Source organism: Panthera leo, chromosome A3, assembly GCF_018350215.1.
Source record: "Panthera leo isolate Ple1 chromosome A3, P.leo_Ple1_pat1.1, whole genome shotgun sequence".
Classification (NCBI taxonomy): Eukaryota; Metazoa; Chordata; class Mammalia; order Carnivora; family Felidae; genus Panthera; species Panthera leo.
The window spans coordinates 86,580,258-86,595,214 of NC_056681.1; the positions used below are offsets into that span (position 1 = coordinate 86,580,258).

General features: G+C 42.5%; 1 protein-coding gene across 2 annotated transcripts in view; it reads left to right on the forward strand.

Moving 5' to 3' along the window:
- The window catches only part of ANXA4 (annexin A4), a 94,720-nt gene that overhangs the window by 42,011 nt on the left and 37,752 nt on the right, over positions 1 to 14,957 (forward strand). The gene's annotated exons all lie outside the window — the stretch shown is intronic.

Sequence of the window (14,957 nt, forward strand, 5' to 3'; positions counted from 1 at the left end):
GCGCCTGGGTGGCTAAGTCCGTTAAGCATCTGACTTCAGCTCAGGTCATGATCTAGCCGTCTGTGAGTTTGAGCCCTGCGTCAGGCTCTGTGCTGACAGCTTGGAGCCTGCTTCAGAATCTGTGTCCCGCCTCTCTCTCTGCCCCTCCCCTGCTCGTGTTCTGTCTCGCTCCCAAAAATAAATAAATAAATGTTAAAAAAATTTTTTTAAAGTATCTCTTTCCCGGGGCGCCTGGGTGGGTCAGTCAGTTAAGCATCCAACTTCAGCTCAGGTCATGGTCTCACGGTTCATGAGTTTGAGCCCCACAGCAGGCTTCCTGCCATCAGCACAGAGCCTGCTTTGGATCCTCTGTCCACCCCTCTCACCTCTCTCTCCAATATAAAAAAATAAACATTTTTAAAAAATGAATAAAAGTATCTCTTTCCCATTGCTAGAACAATCACTTTATTTTATTTCTACTAGTTTTTCTTCCACCCTTTTCATGTTCCAATTGAGGGCACTCCTGCCCAGGATGTTAAAGTAACTCATTTACTATATGACTCATTTTGTTTACCACCCACTCAACTTAACCACAACCTCTTCTTTTCTTTCTTTTTTTTTTTTTTTACATTTTTATTTTATTTTTGAAAGACAGAGCACAAGTGGGGGAAGAGCAGAGAGAGAATGAGACACAGAATCAGAAGCAGGCTCCAGGCTCTGAGCTGTCAGCACAGAGCCCGATGCGGGGCTCGAACTCACAAACTGTGAGATCATGACCTGAGCCGAAGTCGGGCAGTTAACCGACTGAGCCACCCAGGCGCCCCCAACCTCTTCTTTTCTATGCACCCCAAAATACCCAAAGGCACGGCTGTTTGGAAAGGGCTAGAGTTCAGTTTAAGAAAGTTTCCCTGGAAGATCCCAAGTAGCTGGTGCGTTATTCCTACAAACATATTCCAATCCTGCCCCACCAGAAAGATATGGTAAGGCCAGCAGTTTGCTGATAAACTGAACAGGTGGGCCTCCAAAGAAAGAAAACCCTGATTTATGGCCATTTCTTTGGCATAAATGCCAACATAACTGATTTCAAGTTACCAATGTTAGGTCACTGAATTTAGAACTGGAAATAGGTAGTAGTACACCATTATATTGTGTTTCCAGACAAAATAGACATAAGTAATCACAAGAACATATATGATAATAAAAGGTAGTAAAGTAATTAGAAAGTGATGTGATTTTAGGTATAACTTATCTATAAATATTTATATTTTAATTTTATTTATTTATTTATGTTTATTTTTGAGAGAGAGAAAGAGACAGAGCATGAGTGGGGGAGGGACAGAGAGAGAGGGGGAGACACAGAATCTGAAGCAGGCTCCAGGTTCTGAGCTGTCAACCCAGAGCCCGATGCGGGGCTTAAACTCCTCATGAACTGACTCAGGCTCCAACCGACTGAGCCACCAGGCACTCCAAGAGATACTTTTAAAGAAAGTTTTTATTATGGATGTTTTCCATCATATACCAGAGTGAGAGAATAGTAAAATGTATCTATTCATCACCAAGCTCAACAGTTACCAATCTTTCACCAAAAAAGAGACCTTCCAACTACTGAAGTAATAAGAGGGAGGAGTACAAAGGAAAAAAATGGCTAGATAGATTGAAAATTTTCTTCCAAATTTTGGCTGTACTGAATTAAAAGGATAATGTTAAATTGGTAAAATACTTAATAATACATTTAGATATAAAATATTAAATTTTATAACATAATAATTTCTATAAATGTTAGTAAAGAACTAAGATGCTAAAAATGGGTGAAAAATGCCAACAGATAATACACAAAGAGGGATATGAGTTGAAAAAAGGGAGAAAGATTCAGTGTTCCTATAACTAATCTAAAAAGCAAGTTAGGAGCCCCTGGGTGGCTCAGTTGGTTAAGGGTCTGACTCTTGATCTCAGCTCAGGTCTTGATCTCAGGGTTGTGAGTTCAAGCCCTGTGTTGGGCTCCATGCTGGGCAGGGAGCCTACTTAACAACAACAAAAAAGCAGGTTAAACCAATAATAAGGCTTAATATTACACCCAAATATTATGTTATAAACACATAAATAAAGCAAGCAAGCATATGGCTGGCTGGGCTTTGGATACCCTTGTAAATTTGGAGGACAAGTGGAAATTTTCATAAATATCAGATATCATAAGAAATAGGTCAAAAGAAGAATGAAATATCTCACAAAGATAATTATAAAGATTGTAGCCTTGTTTGTGTGTGTGTGTGTGCGTGTACTATTTTAATATATAAATATATAAAATATGCTTCAGAGGCACCTGGGTGGTTCGGTCAGTTAAGCGTCCAGCTCTTGGTTTCAGCTCAGGTCACGATCGAGCCATGAGTCAGGCTCTGCACTGAGCACAGAACCTGCTTAGGATTTTCTCTCTCTCCCTCTCTCTCTCTCTCTGTCTGCCCCTCCCTTTCTATCACATGCTCTAAATAAATAAATAAGTAAATAAATAAATAAACATATCTATCTATATCTACATATATAGATATAGAGAGATATAGATAGATATACTCTTCCCAGCATGCATTTGTGCAAAGGTTCTTCTCATTGGTCACCTTTCCCTGCATCCATTTTGCCATGACTGTGTCCACCTAACACCTCTTTGCTCATTTGGATGTGAATAGGGTCAGTAACAGACCCATCTCACAACTCCTCAAGTCGGATTGGTGGGCTGGGATGAGGTTTTCTGGATGGATCCCCTTATCAGACAGAGCTGATAGGGAGTTATAACCCATCTCCCCACTATCATGCACACACATACAAACACATGCACATACACACACTCACTCTCCATCTGTCTTAAATTAGTTTCTATTCCTCTTGGCTTCTGACATAATCTCATGTCAGTCCTAGGCTTTTCAGTTTTGCCAGGAGTTTCTTCCTGCGCCTCCCCATGCCTTCATCGGGTTTTTAATGAAAAATTGGGAGAGGCTACGTCAGAAATAGCAAGTTCCCTACGTGAATCAGAATCCACTGTGGAAGAATTTGAACAGTTCTGTTTTTGTATTCTTCTGCCAGAGTCAGCTTGAATTCTGGCAAGATTTGGAAATAGAACCCCGCCCTGGCCCACTGAGGGAGTGGCTGCTCCAGGGGCTGTCAGCTGCCCACAAACTTGCATATTTTCAGGGCATGGGAGGTGACAGGAGAAAATGTGACATTTAAGAGAGCAGTGTTTATTCTCTGCTCACTTCCAGATCTCGGAGGCTGAGCCACTGTAAATCTACGAAGGAAAACTCAAAGCTTTCTCTGTGCATCTGGGAAGAGAGTTTTTCTTCCCTCCTGGGCAAAAAGTGGTGGTGTTGATAAGGAAAGGATTGGACTGCATTGTACTCTGTTTTCCTACCTACAAATAAATAAAACCAGCCAGACAACACGGAGGCTGGCTGCATGTCTGGTTTCTCACTGACTCCTTCTTTCCTGTGCTTCAGTTTCTCATTCAGATCCAGATGTCTGTTCCCTTCCTGCATCGCAAGGCTTTTGTAAAGAAAGATGGAGTGGATTTTAGTTCTCTGGGAAGGAGTGTAAGAGAAAGAGTAGATGCTAGATTCAGGGTTCTTTTTTCTGAAGAGGTCCTCCTCTTGCCTTATCTCTAAGACTCATGCTTGCTGACACAAGAAAAGATACCAAGACCTTGGAATCTGGGCCTTGGGACATGGCAGCCTGAACTATGATTCATAAGGAGAGGCCGGGGTGACCCAAGTGCAGAAGGTCACATGAAGACATGATGCTAGAACAGACCAGAACTGGAGATCGGTGCAGGAGCTTGTGACCAGTTGCGGTTTCTGCATCAGATTCTCACTTGCCTGGAATAGTTTATTTCTGGTATTTCTGAAGAAGGAACATGGAATAAAGTGACCATTCACTTTTCCTTGAAGTCCTCTGATTCCAAAATAACTCTGAAAATGGGTCAGTAAACATAATGTAACCTGTTGGCAAAACCTAACCACAAGGAACAGATTTTCTCTTTAAATAATTGTTATACCTGAGGAGACATGATTTTGCCCATGATGCTGTTCAAAAGCTATATGGAATTTTAGGTTCCACAGAGTGAGGTTTTGCCTTAAAAGTGGGTATTGCTAAATGAAGGGTAAGAGCAACGTGCTTGCCCTGAGAGGGTACTATCAGCATACAAAGCTGAGACCTTGGCCTCTTAAGCTGTAGAGATGTATATTATTTTATTGAGGTATAATTTACATACAATAAAATGCACAGGTCTTAACTGGTTAGTTTAGTGAGTTTTTTTTTTTTTAACTTTTTTAAATGTTTATTTATTTTTGAGAAAGAGAGAGAGCATGAGCAGGGGAGGAGAAGAGAAAGAGGGAAACCGAATCTGAAGTGGGCTCCAGGCTCCGAGCCGTCAGCACAGAGCCCAATGTGGGGCTCAAACCCATGAACCGTGGGATCATGACCTGCACTGAAGTTGGACGCTTAACCAACCGAACCACCCAGGTGCCCCCAAGGAGGTGTTGTTTTTTTTTTTTAAAGACTTCACATTTTAAAAAATTATTTTTAAAAATTTTGGTAAAATAGACATAGGATAAAATTTACCATCCTGACCATTTTAAGTGTATATAGTTCAGTGGCATTAAGCATATTGACAGTGTTTTACAACCATCACCACTGTCTAATCACAGAACTCTTCATTTTGTTAAACTGAAACTTTGTACCTGCTAGAGTATAACTTCTTATTCCTTCCTTCTTTCACCACCTGACACTGCCATTCTACTTTCTGTCTTATGAATCTGACTTCTCTAAGCACCTAAAATGAGTGGAATTATATAGTATTTATGACTTTTATTACTGGCTTATTTCACTTAACACAATGTCCTTAAGGTTTATCAATGTTGTAGCACATGCCAAATTTCCTTACTCTTTAAGGCTGAATAATACTCCATTTTGTGTATATATGTACCAGATTTTGCTTATCCATCCACCCGTCAATTGAGACATGGGTTGCATGTGGTTCCACCTTTTGGCTACTGTGAATAATGCTGTTGCGAACATGGGTATACAAATATTTCTTCAAGGTTCTGCTTTTCAGTTCTTTTGAATACCTATGTACCCAGAAGTATATATATTTAGAATATATACCCAGAAGTGGAATTCCTGGACCTTATGGTAATTATTCTATTTTTATTTTGGGAGGGGGGAACTGCCATACTGATTTTCACAGTGGCTGTACCATTTCACATTCTTGGTTTTTTTTTTTAAGTTTTTGAGAGCGTGAGCAGGGGAGGGGCAGAGAGAGAGGGGAACAGAGGATCCAAAGTGTGCTTCGCACTGACAGCACCGAGCCCAGTGCAGGGCTTGAACCCATGAACCGCAAGATCATGACCAGAGCTGAAGTCAGACACTCAACTCACTGAGCCACCAAAGCACCCCTGTGCCGTTTTACATTCTTACAATAGTATGCAAGTGTCCCAATTTCTCCACATCTTCACCAACACTTTTTTCTCTGTGTGCGTTTTTTATAGTTGCCATCGTAATAGGTATGAGGTGAATTCAGTAAGTTTTGACGAACGCATACAGCTGGGTACTATTGCCTCAGTCGAGATAAGGAACATTTCCATCCCCACCTAAATTTCCCTCTCTCATGCTTCTCTACAGTTAGTATGTCCTCTGCCTCGTCACCACCTCCAACCCCTGGAAAGTGAGGGCCCAGGATGGAAATCTGGTGAGCAGAGTCCAGGGGGGGTGCCATCTTAGAATTCAGACAGCTGTGAGGACCATGATCTTGTCAGAGGACAGACACACACAGACTTGGTGGCCAAAGGAAACATGCGGGAAATGTGGTTTGACGTGTCGGTAGACGTGAAAGCTGAACTCTGTACCTCTCAGGTGTTTTTAATAAGGGTAGAGTTGGTAACCCATACCTTACACAGCTCACTATACAGGTAATGCTAGAATATGTAGATGTGGCAGTAAAGGTTACTTGGAGAGAATAGAGTAATAAAAAGAATAGCTAACGTTGTTGAGTACATAATGTGTGTACCATTCTAAATATTTCATATGATGTAATGACTTGATTAATCTTTGCAACAACCCTATAAAGTAACTATTGTTATGAATTCCATGTTGGCGCACCTGGGTGGCTCAGTCGGTTAAGCCTCCGACTTCAGCTCAGGTCATGATCTCATGGTTCGTGAATTTGAGCTCGGAGCCTGGAGCCTGCTTCAGATTCTGTGTCTCTGTCTGTCTCTCTTTCTCTCTCTCTCTCTCAAAAATAAATAAACATGAAAAAATAATTCCCTGTTACTAATGAGGAAACTGAAGTGCAGAGAAATAATAACTTGCCCCAGGTCAAATAGCTATGAGTGTGTTTAGGAGAGTTATAAACCCAAGCGGTTGGGCTCCAGGCTGCAGCCACTTTGCGATGGAGGAAATATGACATGGTCTTTGAAGGAAGAGTTCCTGCCTGTCTGAAGGCCATCATGTAAAATTAGCAGTTAGACCACGAGGCTGGCTATACCACCCTCACTGTGGACCTTCCTGTTCTGTCTCTCGTCAGAAGGATGGCATGGATTCTCCCGTCCTCGGGGGAACCCGTGCTGCCCACCTCAGGTCAGGCGAGAGAACCCAACCCGTTATTACCGTGCACATTACCCAGAGGCCAGACCCACCACTTACGTGTAGACAGGGCTGTTTCCCATCTGCAAACTGAAGGGGTGGGTTGGGCATTCTCCGAAGTCTTCTCTACCCTGACAGTCCTACACTGTCAGGAATGAGCTCTTTCTGGAGGCAAGTGTTTCCTCCCATTTCTGCTCCTGCTTTCTTTGGGCACTTATATCTCAACCTTGAAATTACTCTCTCACCTGTGGTTTGGTGGACACTTTGACCTGAAATAGGGGAGAATCAACTCTGGAAGATCGAAAAAATACTTGTTTTGAGTCTAGAGGTCACTGCCATAGCACATAGCATAAGTAACTGCCATCTAGGGCTTGAGAAAACATGTCATAGCTGTGCCAAACCCATCTTAGGCTTTAAATGAAAGCCTGTAATGTTTTTGGTTCATAGCGTAAGCCAGAAGAGCTATTTCTGGCATTCCATTTTTCTCTCTACTGGTATGTACTGGATAGTCTTAATATTGCTGGCATTAGGGGGGGTCTGGGTGGCTCAGTTGGTTGAGCATCCTATGTCAGGCTCTGTGCTGACAGCCCGGAGTCTGGAGCCTGCTTCAGATTCTGTATCTCCCTCTCTCTCTCTGCCCCTCTCCCACTTGTGCTCTGTCTCTCTGTCTCTTTCAAAATTAAATAAACATTAAAAATTTTAAAAATATTGCTGGCATTAGGATACACATAACAAAATGGGGTCATTATTTCTAACCTCCTTTGATACTCAATTCAGACTACTCTAAGAGCATGATGCATCCGTCTCTGACTCTGGGGGGTGGGGAAGGTGGACACAGAAGGTGCCTGGTTGGAATCCTTATGTCTCTCCCTAGGGATGGCACCACTTTGACCATGTGTCTGCTCTGAGAGATGTTATCACAGAGCCGTGTTGAGTTATTCTCACACCAGAGAGGCTGGGTGGGTGAACTGGGCAGGGGCGTGTGGGTTAGAAATGTGCTTTCTCTCCAAATAGCCAACAGTCTTGTACAACACTTTGGACTGGGGGTTGTCTGCCAAAGGGTAGCTAGTTTCCACCAGATAAGTCTAGGAGAGGAGTATTTTTGTTGTTACTTTGTTTTGTTTGATTTTGTTTTGCATCCAGCTTGTTAAAGATATAAAGAACAAGAAAGCACTTAGCCCAGCAAAAATGTGACATTTCAAGTTTTTAATTCCATTGTTACTCTAAAAGCTTCTAGCATTGCCACCTGCCTATATACACATGCACACCTGTGTGCGTTTGGCATGGTATAATATAAAGGTCTCTAGAGTCAGGCAGATCTGTGAAAAAACAACTCGTACCACCTACTACTTAAATGATCTTAGGCACTATGCTTAACTTTTCTAAACTCACGTTATCAGGCCCAGTTCACTGGACAGTGAAAGGGCAAAATGATACCATATGGATAAAAGCACATAGGGACTCAATATAACTAAGTGGTCAATAAATATTTATCTACAAATAAAGTCTCTTTAGCTCCAATTCACAAAGTAAGGAATACAAGGCTAGCTTTCCTGGTGCTGAGCCACCCGCAGTGGCAGAGCCCACCCCGTGGCAGGTGAGTCCCATGACCAGAAGAAGGATGACTAAAGGCTGGAGGTGACCATTCAGGAACCTTTTGTAGAGACTCCCTGCAATGGGAAGCAAGTTCAATGGAATTATCTCTAGCAGCCTCCAGGATTTCTTTTTAAATGATAGACTACTCTTGAATAGGCAGAGCATAGGGGATATTTTCTGCCTGCAGGGTCTATAGGTGGAAATTAAGATATGCCTTTTAGCACCTAAAATGGTCTCTGGAATGGGGCAAGCATTCCAATAATGTTTATTGAATGAATGAATGGACAAATGTGCATGAAACATCAGTGAAACTATCATGTAAGTCCCATGATTAAGAGCAATAATCAGCATTGTCAGTACATCAACTTCTTGTTTCTATGTTCACTGCCCTGAGACCAGGGGAGTTCAAACAGTTTGTTTGCAAGTAAAAGGCGTAAGAGTTAGAGAAAACAAAAAAACACTGCCACCAACAAAAGACCAGCCAGTGAGAATGCCAAAGGTCCAGTCCACAGGTGGGACTGGGAGTTGCTCAGATAACAAGAAGAAAATCACTTAGGAAAATCCGAAGCCTTTTACTATGCAGGCTAAATACACTACCCAGAGAAACAAGGCAGGGGAGCTACACATTTACAAAGTTTATCAGAATTTGCTTTGATTGTGCCCTACTCGAAGCTTGTGCCTGGGGAAACTGAGGTATTATGTGAGGTACAGAGACATTTAGCAAGGCAAGCATTGAACTAAGAGTACAGGACCCAGCCAGTCTCCCAGCCAGCGCTTAGGCCATCTCAGCTGCCTTTTTATTTTTCTAATCTTATCTCTTAATACAATATAGAACTCACCATAGGCAGCTTTCATTATTATGTCATCCAGCTGGATTGTAAAGTGGAGATAATAATCATGACTCCAGGGACACCTGGGTGGCTCAGTCGGTTAAGCATCCGACTTTGGCTCGGGTCATGATCTCTCGGTTCAAGAGTTCGAGCCCCACATCGGGCACTGTGCTGACAGCTCAGAGCCTGGACCCTGCTTCAGATTCTGTGTCTGCCTCTCTCTTTGCTCCTTTCCTGCTCGCACTCTGTCTCTCTCTCAAAAATAAACAAACATTAAAAAAAAAATCATGACTGCAAAAGTTACTGGGTAGATTAATTAAGATAATGTAAAGGAGTATTAATAAATGTACCTTCCCTCCTTCCCCCTGCCTTTTGGACAAAGGAATCGTTGGAGTAAAGAAAAAACTTTAATAGACTTTGGCATGACGTGGAAATGGTAGAGGAGTGGGGATATTTTAAATTCAATGTAAAACATGTGTTTTAAAATCATTTGCGGATTGAAATTACTATTATTGTCCCCCACAGTGCTGTGAATAAGTGGCTAAAATTTGGACAAAAGATGTCAGTAAGTTATTTGCCAGGTCCTGGGTTGGAATAGATTCTTCCTCGAGATTGCTTAGCAGACAGGTTTCCAAATTCACCTGCCTTCATTTAGCTTAACACACTTTGTTTTTGATTAAATGTTTGAAAATTCTTATTTCTCCAGACTCAAACCCCATCACGGCAACAAGACTTCCTTTAACTTTAGAAGGATCTAAGTTCCAAGGGAAAAGGGTTACATTCATTTTCCTATTTCATGGACAGTTTTGAAAGCCCTTAGTGCTCGGGCGGGGCCCAGTCACACCCTTCACAAATCCCCAGACTAGAAGTTTAATTTTGTCATCCTGTGGCATGTAAAATGAAACCACGTACCATAGAAAAATGATGAGTGACTCACTCGCATGTGATCTTCCAGGGAAGAGAGGGATTCAGTAAGAATGTACCACAAGGACAGCAAATCCTTTCATAAAGAACGTTCTGGTTGCCTGTCCTGGGACCTGGGTCAATGTCATAAATCTGAATGGAGGCCACCAAGTTAAGGTGGGATCTCAAGGGGAGCATCCGGTACTGGGGTGAGTTCGTCACTGTGCCACATCCAGCAAGACCAGAGCAATTGCATTCATCAGCACACTAAGAAAGGGTTCAACTCTCAGGGGCAGGTTCATATTTACAGGCCCACCACACACATGCCGTCAAATGCAGACACACACATGCTGATAATTTATTTATTACATTGAGAAATATAATTGTTACTTAGAAATACCCTGTACTTTGAAGACAGGTCCACGTGGGAAGCCAAACTCTAGTCCAGGGGTTGCTTTGCAATCACGGAATCAGAGCAAAGGGTATTAGATCTGTAACAGAGCAGGGGGAGATACCTGATTCTGGACCATTGGTTCCTAAGGCCAAGCCACGCTTTCCTCAGTACAGGGCTTTGATGAATATTTCAGAGTAAGCCTCTCAGGATTTTTTTTTTTTTTAATACTCTATGTTTTGTTTTGTTTTTTTTAAGTTTATTTGTTTTTGACAGAGACAGAGTGCGAGCATGAGCTGGGGAGGGGCAGAGAGGGAGGGAGACACAGAATCTGAAGCAGGCTCCAGGCTCCGAGCTGTCAGCACAGAGCCTGACGCGGGGCTCAAACTCACGAACTGCGGGATCATGACCTGGGCCGAAGTCGGACGTTTAACCTACTGAGCCACCCAGGCGCCCCAAACCTCTCAGGATTTTGTGTGGCGTTTGCATTGCCTATGGACAGAATCTTTCTTTAAAAAGGCTAATACTTTCAGCAAGCCAGCTTTAGTTCAGGAGCCATTTTTTCTCATCGAAATAAATTTGCATATCTTTGTTTTGATGGTTATTTGCTCATTTTGCTAGTCTAATGCTCAGGAAACAATCTAATTTGCCTGTTTTCAAAATTGTGGGTGAGCGGGGAGGAATCCACCACACTGCTGTCCCCATGAACGGCCTACTGAAATATTACGTGAAATCAGAGATCCTTGTTCCATGCACCTGCATCTGCCGTAAGGGCATAAGAATCTGGCAGGTGATACAATAGGGCAGTTTGTGGGATGGTGTAATAATTTCCTTTCGTACTTCCAAGCAGAAAACTATATGGATCCGTTCTCGACATATCTAATCTTTCATTAGGAACCCATCATAAATTACTTCTGCAAATTTTTGTAATCTTTCCTGAAGTAAGTTGAACTCACTTACAAATTAGTGTTCCCTTATGTAACTGCTCTTGGGATAGGTCTCTTCCTTATTGTTCTTTTAACGTTTATTTGTGTTTGAGAGAGTGCGGGGGAGGGGCAGAGACAGAGGGGAAGAGACTCTGAGGTGGGCTCTGCGCTGAGAGCAGAAAGCTCAATGCAGGGCTCAAACTCACGAGCCCTGAGATCCCAGCCTGAGCTGAATCAGACGTTTAACCGACTGACCCATCCAGGTGCCCCTCCGGGGATAGGTCTCTTATGTTTAGTTCCCAGCTTTCTTTCAGTTGCTCTAAAACTATGTCTTAAAAATTTCAGGGGCCCTATCATGAGCCCTAGTTGTAGAGTTCAGATAATTATAAAGAAATTGCAGGGGCACCTGGGTGGCTCAGTCGGTTGGGCATCCGACTTCGGCTCAGGTCATGATCTCATGGTTTGTGAGTTCGAGCCCCGCATCTGGCTCTGTGCTGACAGCTCAGAGCCTGGAGCCTACTTCAGGTTCTGTGTCTCCCCCTCTCTCTACCCCTCCCCTGCTTATGCTCTGTGTCTCTCTGTCTCCCAATAATAAATAAACGTTAAAAAAATTAAAAAAAAAAAAAATTGCAGTTTCCCACCCAGATAGTGCATGACCCTTAGATTTTTTTCAGGTATCACTAACATATGGTCCCTTCAGTCTTCATCTTTCCATCTTGAAGAGTCCTCAAGGTGGAAGGTCATTTGAGCCATGCCCCGAACCTCAGGGTTTGCCTTTTTACTAAAACTGCATCACAGTTACCAATTATTTTGCCCCGCCTATGAGCAGCAAAGAAGCTTTTAAAACCCCAACACTAAGTCTGAGTCCTTGTGAACCTGGTGATATTATTCAGTTTATGGACTTGCAGGCTGGCCTTCAGAGAGACTGAATGAGTGAATCAAGGAAGCTGAGGCAGGAAAGGGTTCCTGTAAAGAGTCCTTGGCTCTGTGAGCTGGAGGAAAATGTGGGAGGACTTTTAGAGGTTGAGCTCGGGGAAGAAGGGCCTGGCATTCTTTGGGAGCTGATCATTTTGTGCTGTTAGGAAGAGGCCCGCAACACTTCTGTACCAGGGGAACCTAAGTGATTCCTTCCCCTCCTTTCTGCTCCCCGCCCATCCTTGCGGAGAGTTACTCACACCCCACAGGTGCCAGACATGCTAGTGAGCGTTTGTGTGGGTTCACTTTACACGTATTTTCTGATACCTGATGACAGAATCAAGGGGTACCATTTTCTGCATTCATTTCTATAATCGACTGAGAAACTCATTTGGTACTAGTGAATAATAAATATACAACAGCTGTCTCTATAAATGGACTTATGCTGTGTGCTGTCCAAGTTTCAAAATAGATTGTCTGGCTAAAAGTACCCTGTTTTCAAGTATGATACATTTTTTTTTCCTTTAGTAAATTATTTCTTGCTCTTTGAATAATGGCTCTCAGTATTTCCATAAGGTTTTGCTCAAGCATTTTTTCCACCTCTTGCTGTGGTCAGAAGGACTGGAAGTATTTATATTAAAGGCTGGCTTTTTGAGGAGGTGTTTCCCTTCCCTGCCCCCTTCCTCACTGCAATTACAATAGTTCCCCCTTATCCACGGGGGATACATTCCAAGAACCCCAGTAGATGCCTAAAACCACAGGTAGTGTGGATCCCTATATATGCTGGTTTTTCCTATACATACAGACCCTATGATAAAGTTTAACTTATAAATTAGGCACAGTAAGAGATTAACAGCAAGAACTAATATTAAATTAAGATAATTATATTGATATACTGTAATAAAAGTTACATGAATGTGATCTTCCTTGCAAAATATCTGGTTGTACTGTACTTACCCTTCTTCTTGTGATGATGTGAGATGATAAAGTGTCTACGTGATGAGATGAAGTGAGGTGGATGATGTAGGCAGTGAAGTGGCATTAAGCTACCACTGACATGATGGCAGGAGAATGACCTCTGGACTGTGATTGAGCAAAACCACAGATAAGGGAGGACTACCTTAATTCCCAAACCACATAGAAACAAAGGGAGGGCAGTTGCTTCTTAAAGCTGGATCTGCTAGGTTGTCCACAGATTAGCAGAAGCTCAATCCAACTCACATATAAATTATACTTAATGAGAGATATGGGCACATTTTGATTATTCAAAGGATATGAAACAAGACCTCCAGACAAATTTGAGGCTAAGCTTCAAAGAGCCCTGCTCATAGCTTCCCCTGGCACATTCTGGACAGACAAGAAATACCCCTTCCTGTCCCCTGTAGATAGTCTTGTCTCTACTCCAACCCCATCTCATGCCACTCTGGTCCTTGTTCATGACGCTTTTGCTCATTCCTCTAACACAGTAACTTCATTGCTGCCTCAGGGTCTTTGCATTAACTGTTTCTTCTGCCTGCAATAGTTCTCCTCGAGCACTTTGAATAGTGAGCCTCTTCTCCTCATTCAGGTCTTAGCTCAAGAATCGTCTCCTTGAAGATGACTTCCCTGGTCACCCTGTCCAGGCTAGCTCCTTCTCAGTAACCTGATCACATCATCTTCCAACCCAGGATTCAGCAAACTTTTTCTGTGAAGGGCCAGGTATTAAATATCTTCAGTTCTATGAACCATGTAGTCTGTCACAAACTCTCATTGTAGCCTGAAAGCAGCCATAGATAATATGTAAATAAATGGGTGTGACCACGCTCCAGTAAGTATTTATGAACACTGAGATTTGAATTTTATATTATGTTCATGTGTCATGAAATATTATTCTTTTAACTTTTTGTCCACCATTGAAAATGTAAAAACCATTCTTAACCTGTAGGCCATACAGATTTGGCCCATGAGCTGTGGTTTGCCGATCCCTGTTCTATAGCATTGTCCCGTTGTATTTTCATCTTACTGATCTGAAATTATCCTATTTATTTGTTTATTTGTCATCTGTCTTTCCTTGAAAGCTCCTTGAAGTCACATTCTTTGTCTTATTCGCTATATTATCTCTGTCAACTAGAATAGTGCCTAGAATATAAGAGGTACTTTATGAAAGTTTGGTGATTGAATGAATAAATTCATATAGCTCGTGAGCCACAAAATCCAGTACAGAATTTCTTTCAAATATTTTCCATATATATCCTGTTCCAGATGCCACACCCTGCCCAGGCTTCTGCCTGTGTCTGTTCCTTAGCGCTTTCTCAAGATTTCCTGACCTTCCTATCTCTCACTCCTGTCTACCCTGTAGAATAGAGCCTTGCTGAAGCATGCCTTTTGTTATATCATTTCTCTGCAAAAACCAAAACCTTTCCACTATTTTACCATTACCTACAGATCAAGTCCGACTCCTCAGTTGGGCATAGGAGGCCTTGCCTAATCAATCCCCACCTGCTTTTCCAACCTTATCTCTGAACCTTCCCTCAAATGAGACCTCTGCTCCAGCAGCCTCATCTCTTCATTGTCCCTAAGGCCACTGCTCATTCCCACCTCTGCACCTTTGCTCAGGCTGTGCCCCAGAAGAAGTTGGCATTCCCCTCAGGAAGGAATTGAGCCCCTATGTAGCTATAAGGGAAGTGTGCAGTGAGTGATGGGAGACAAGGAAGAATGGAGCTGAGACTCAGGAGAGCTGCAAGATAAGAAGTGAAGGTGAACAGATCTGACTCAATTGGTAATAAAATGGGTTAAGCAGGATTTAGTTATTCTCAG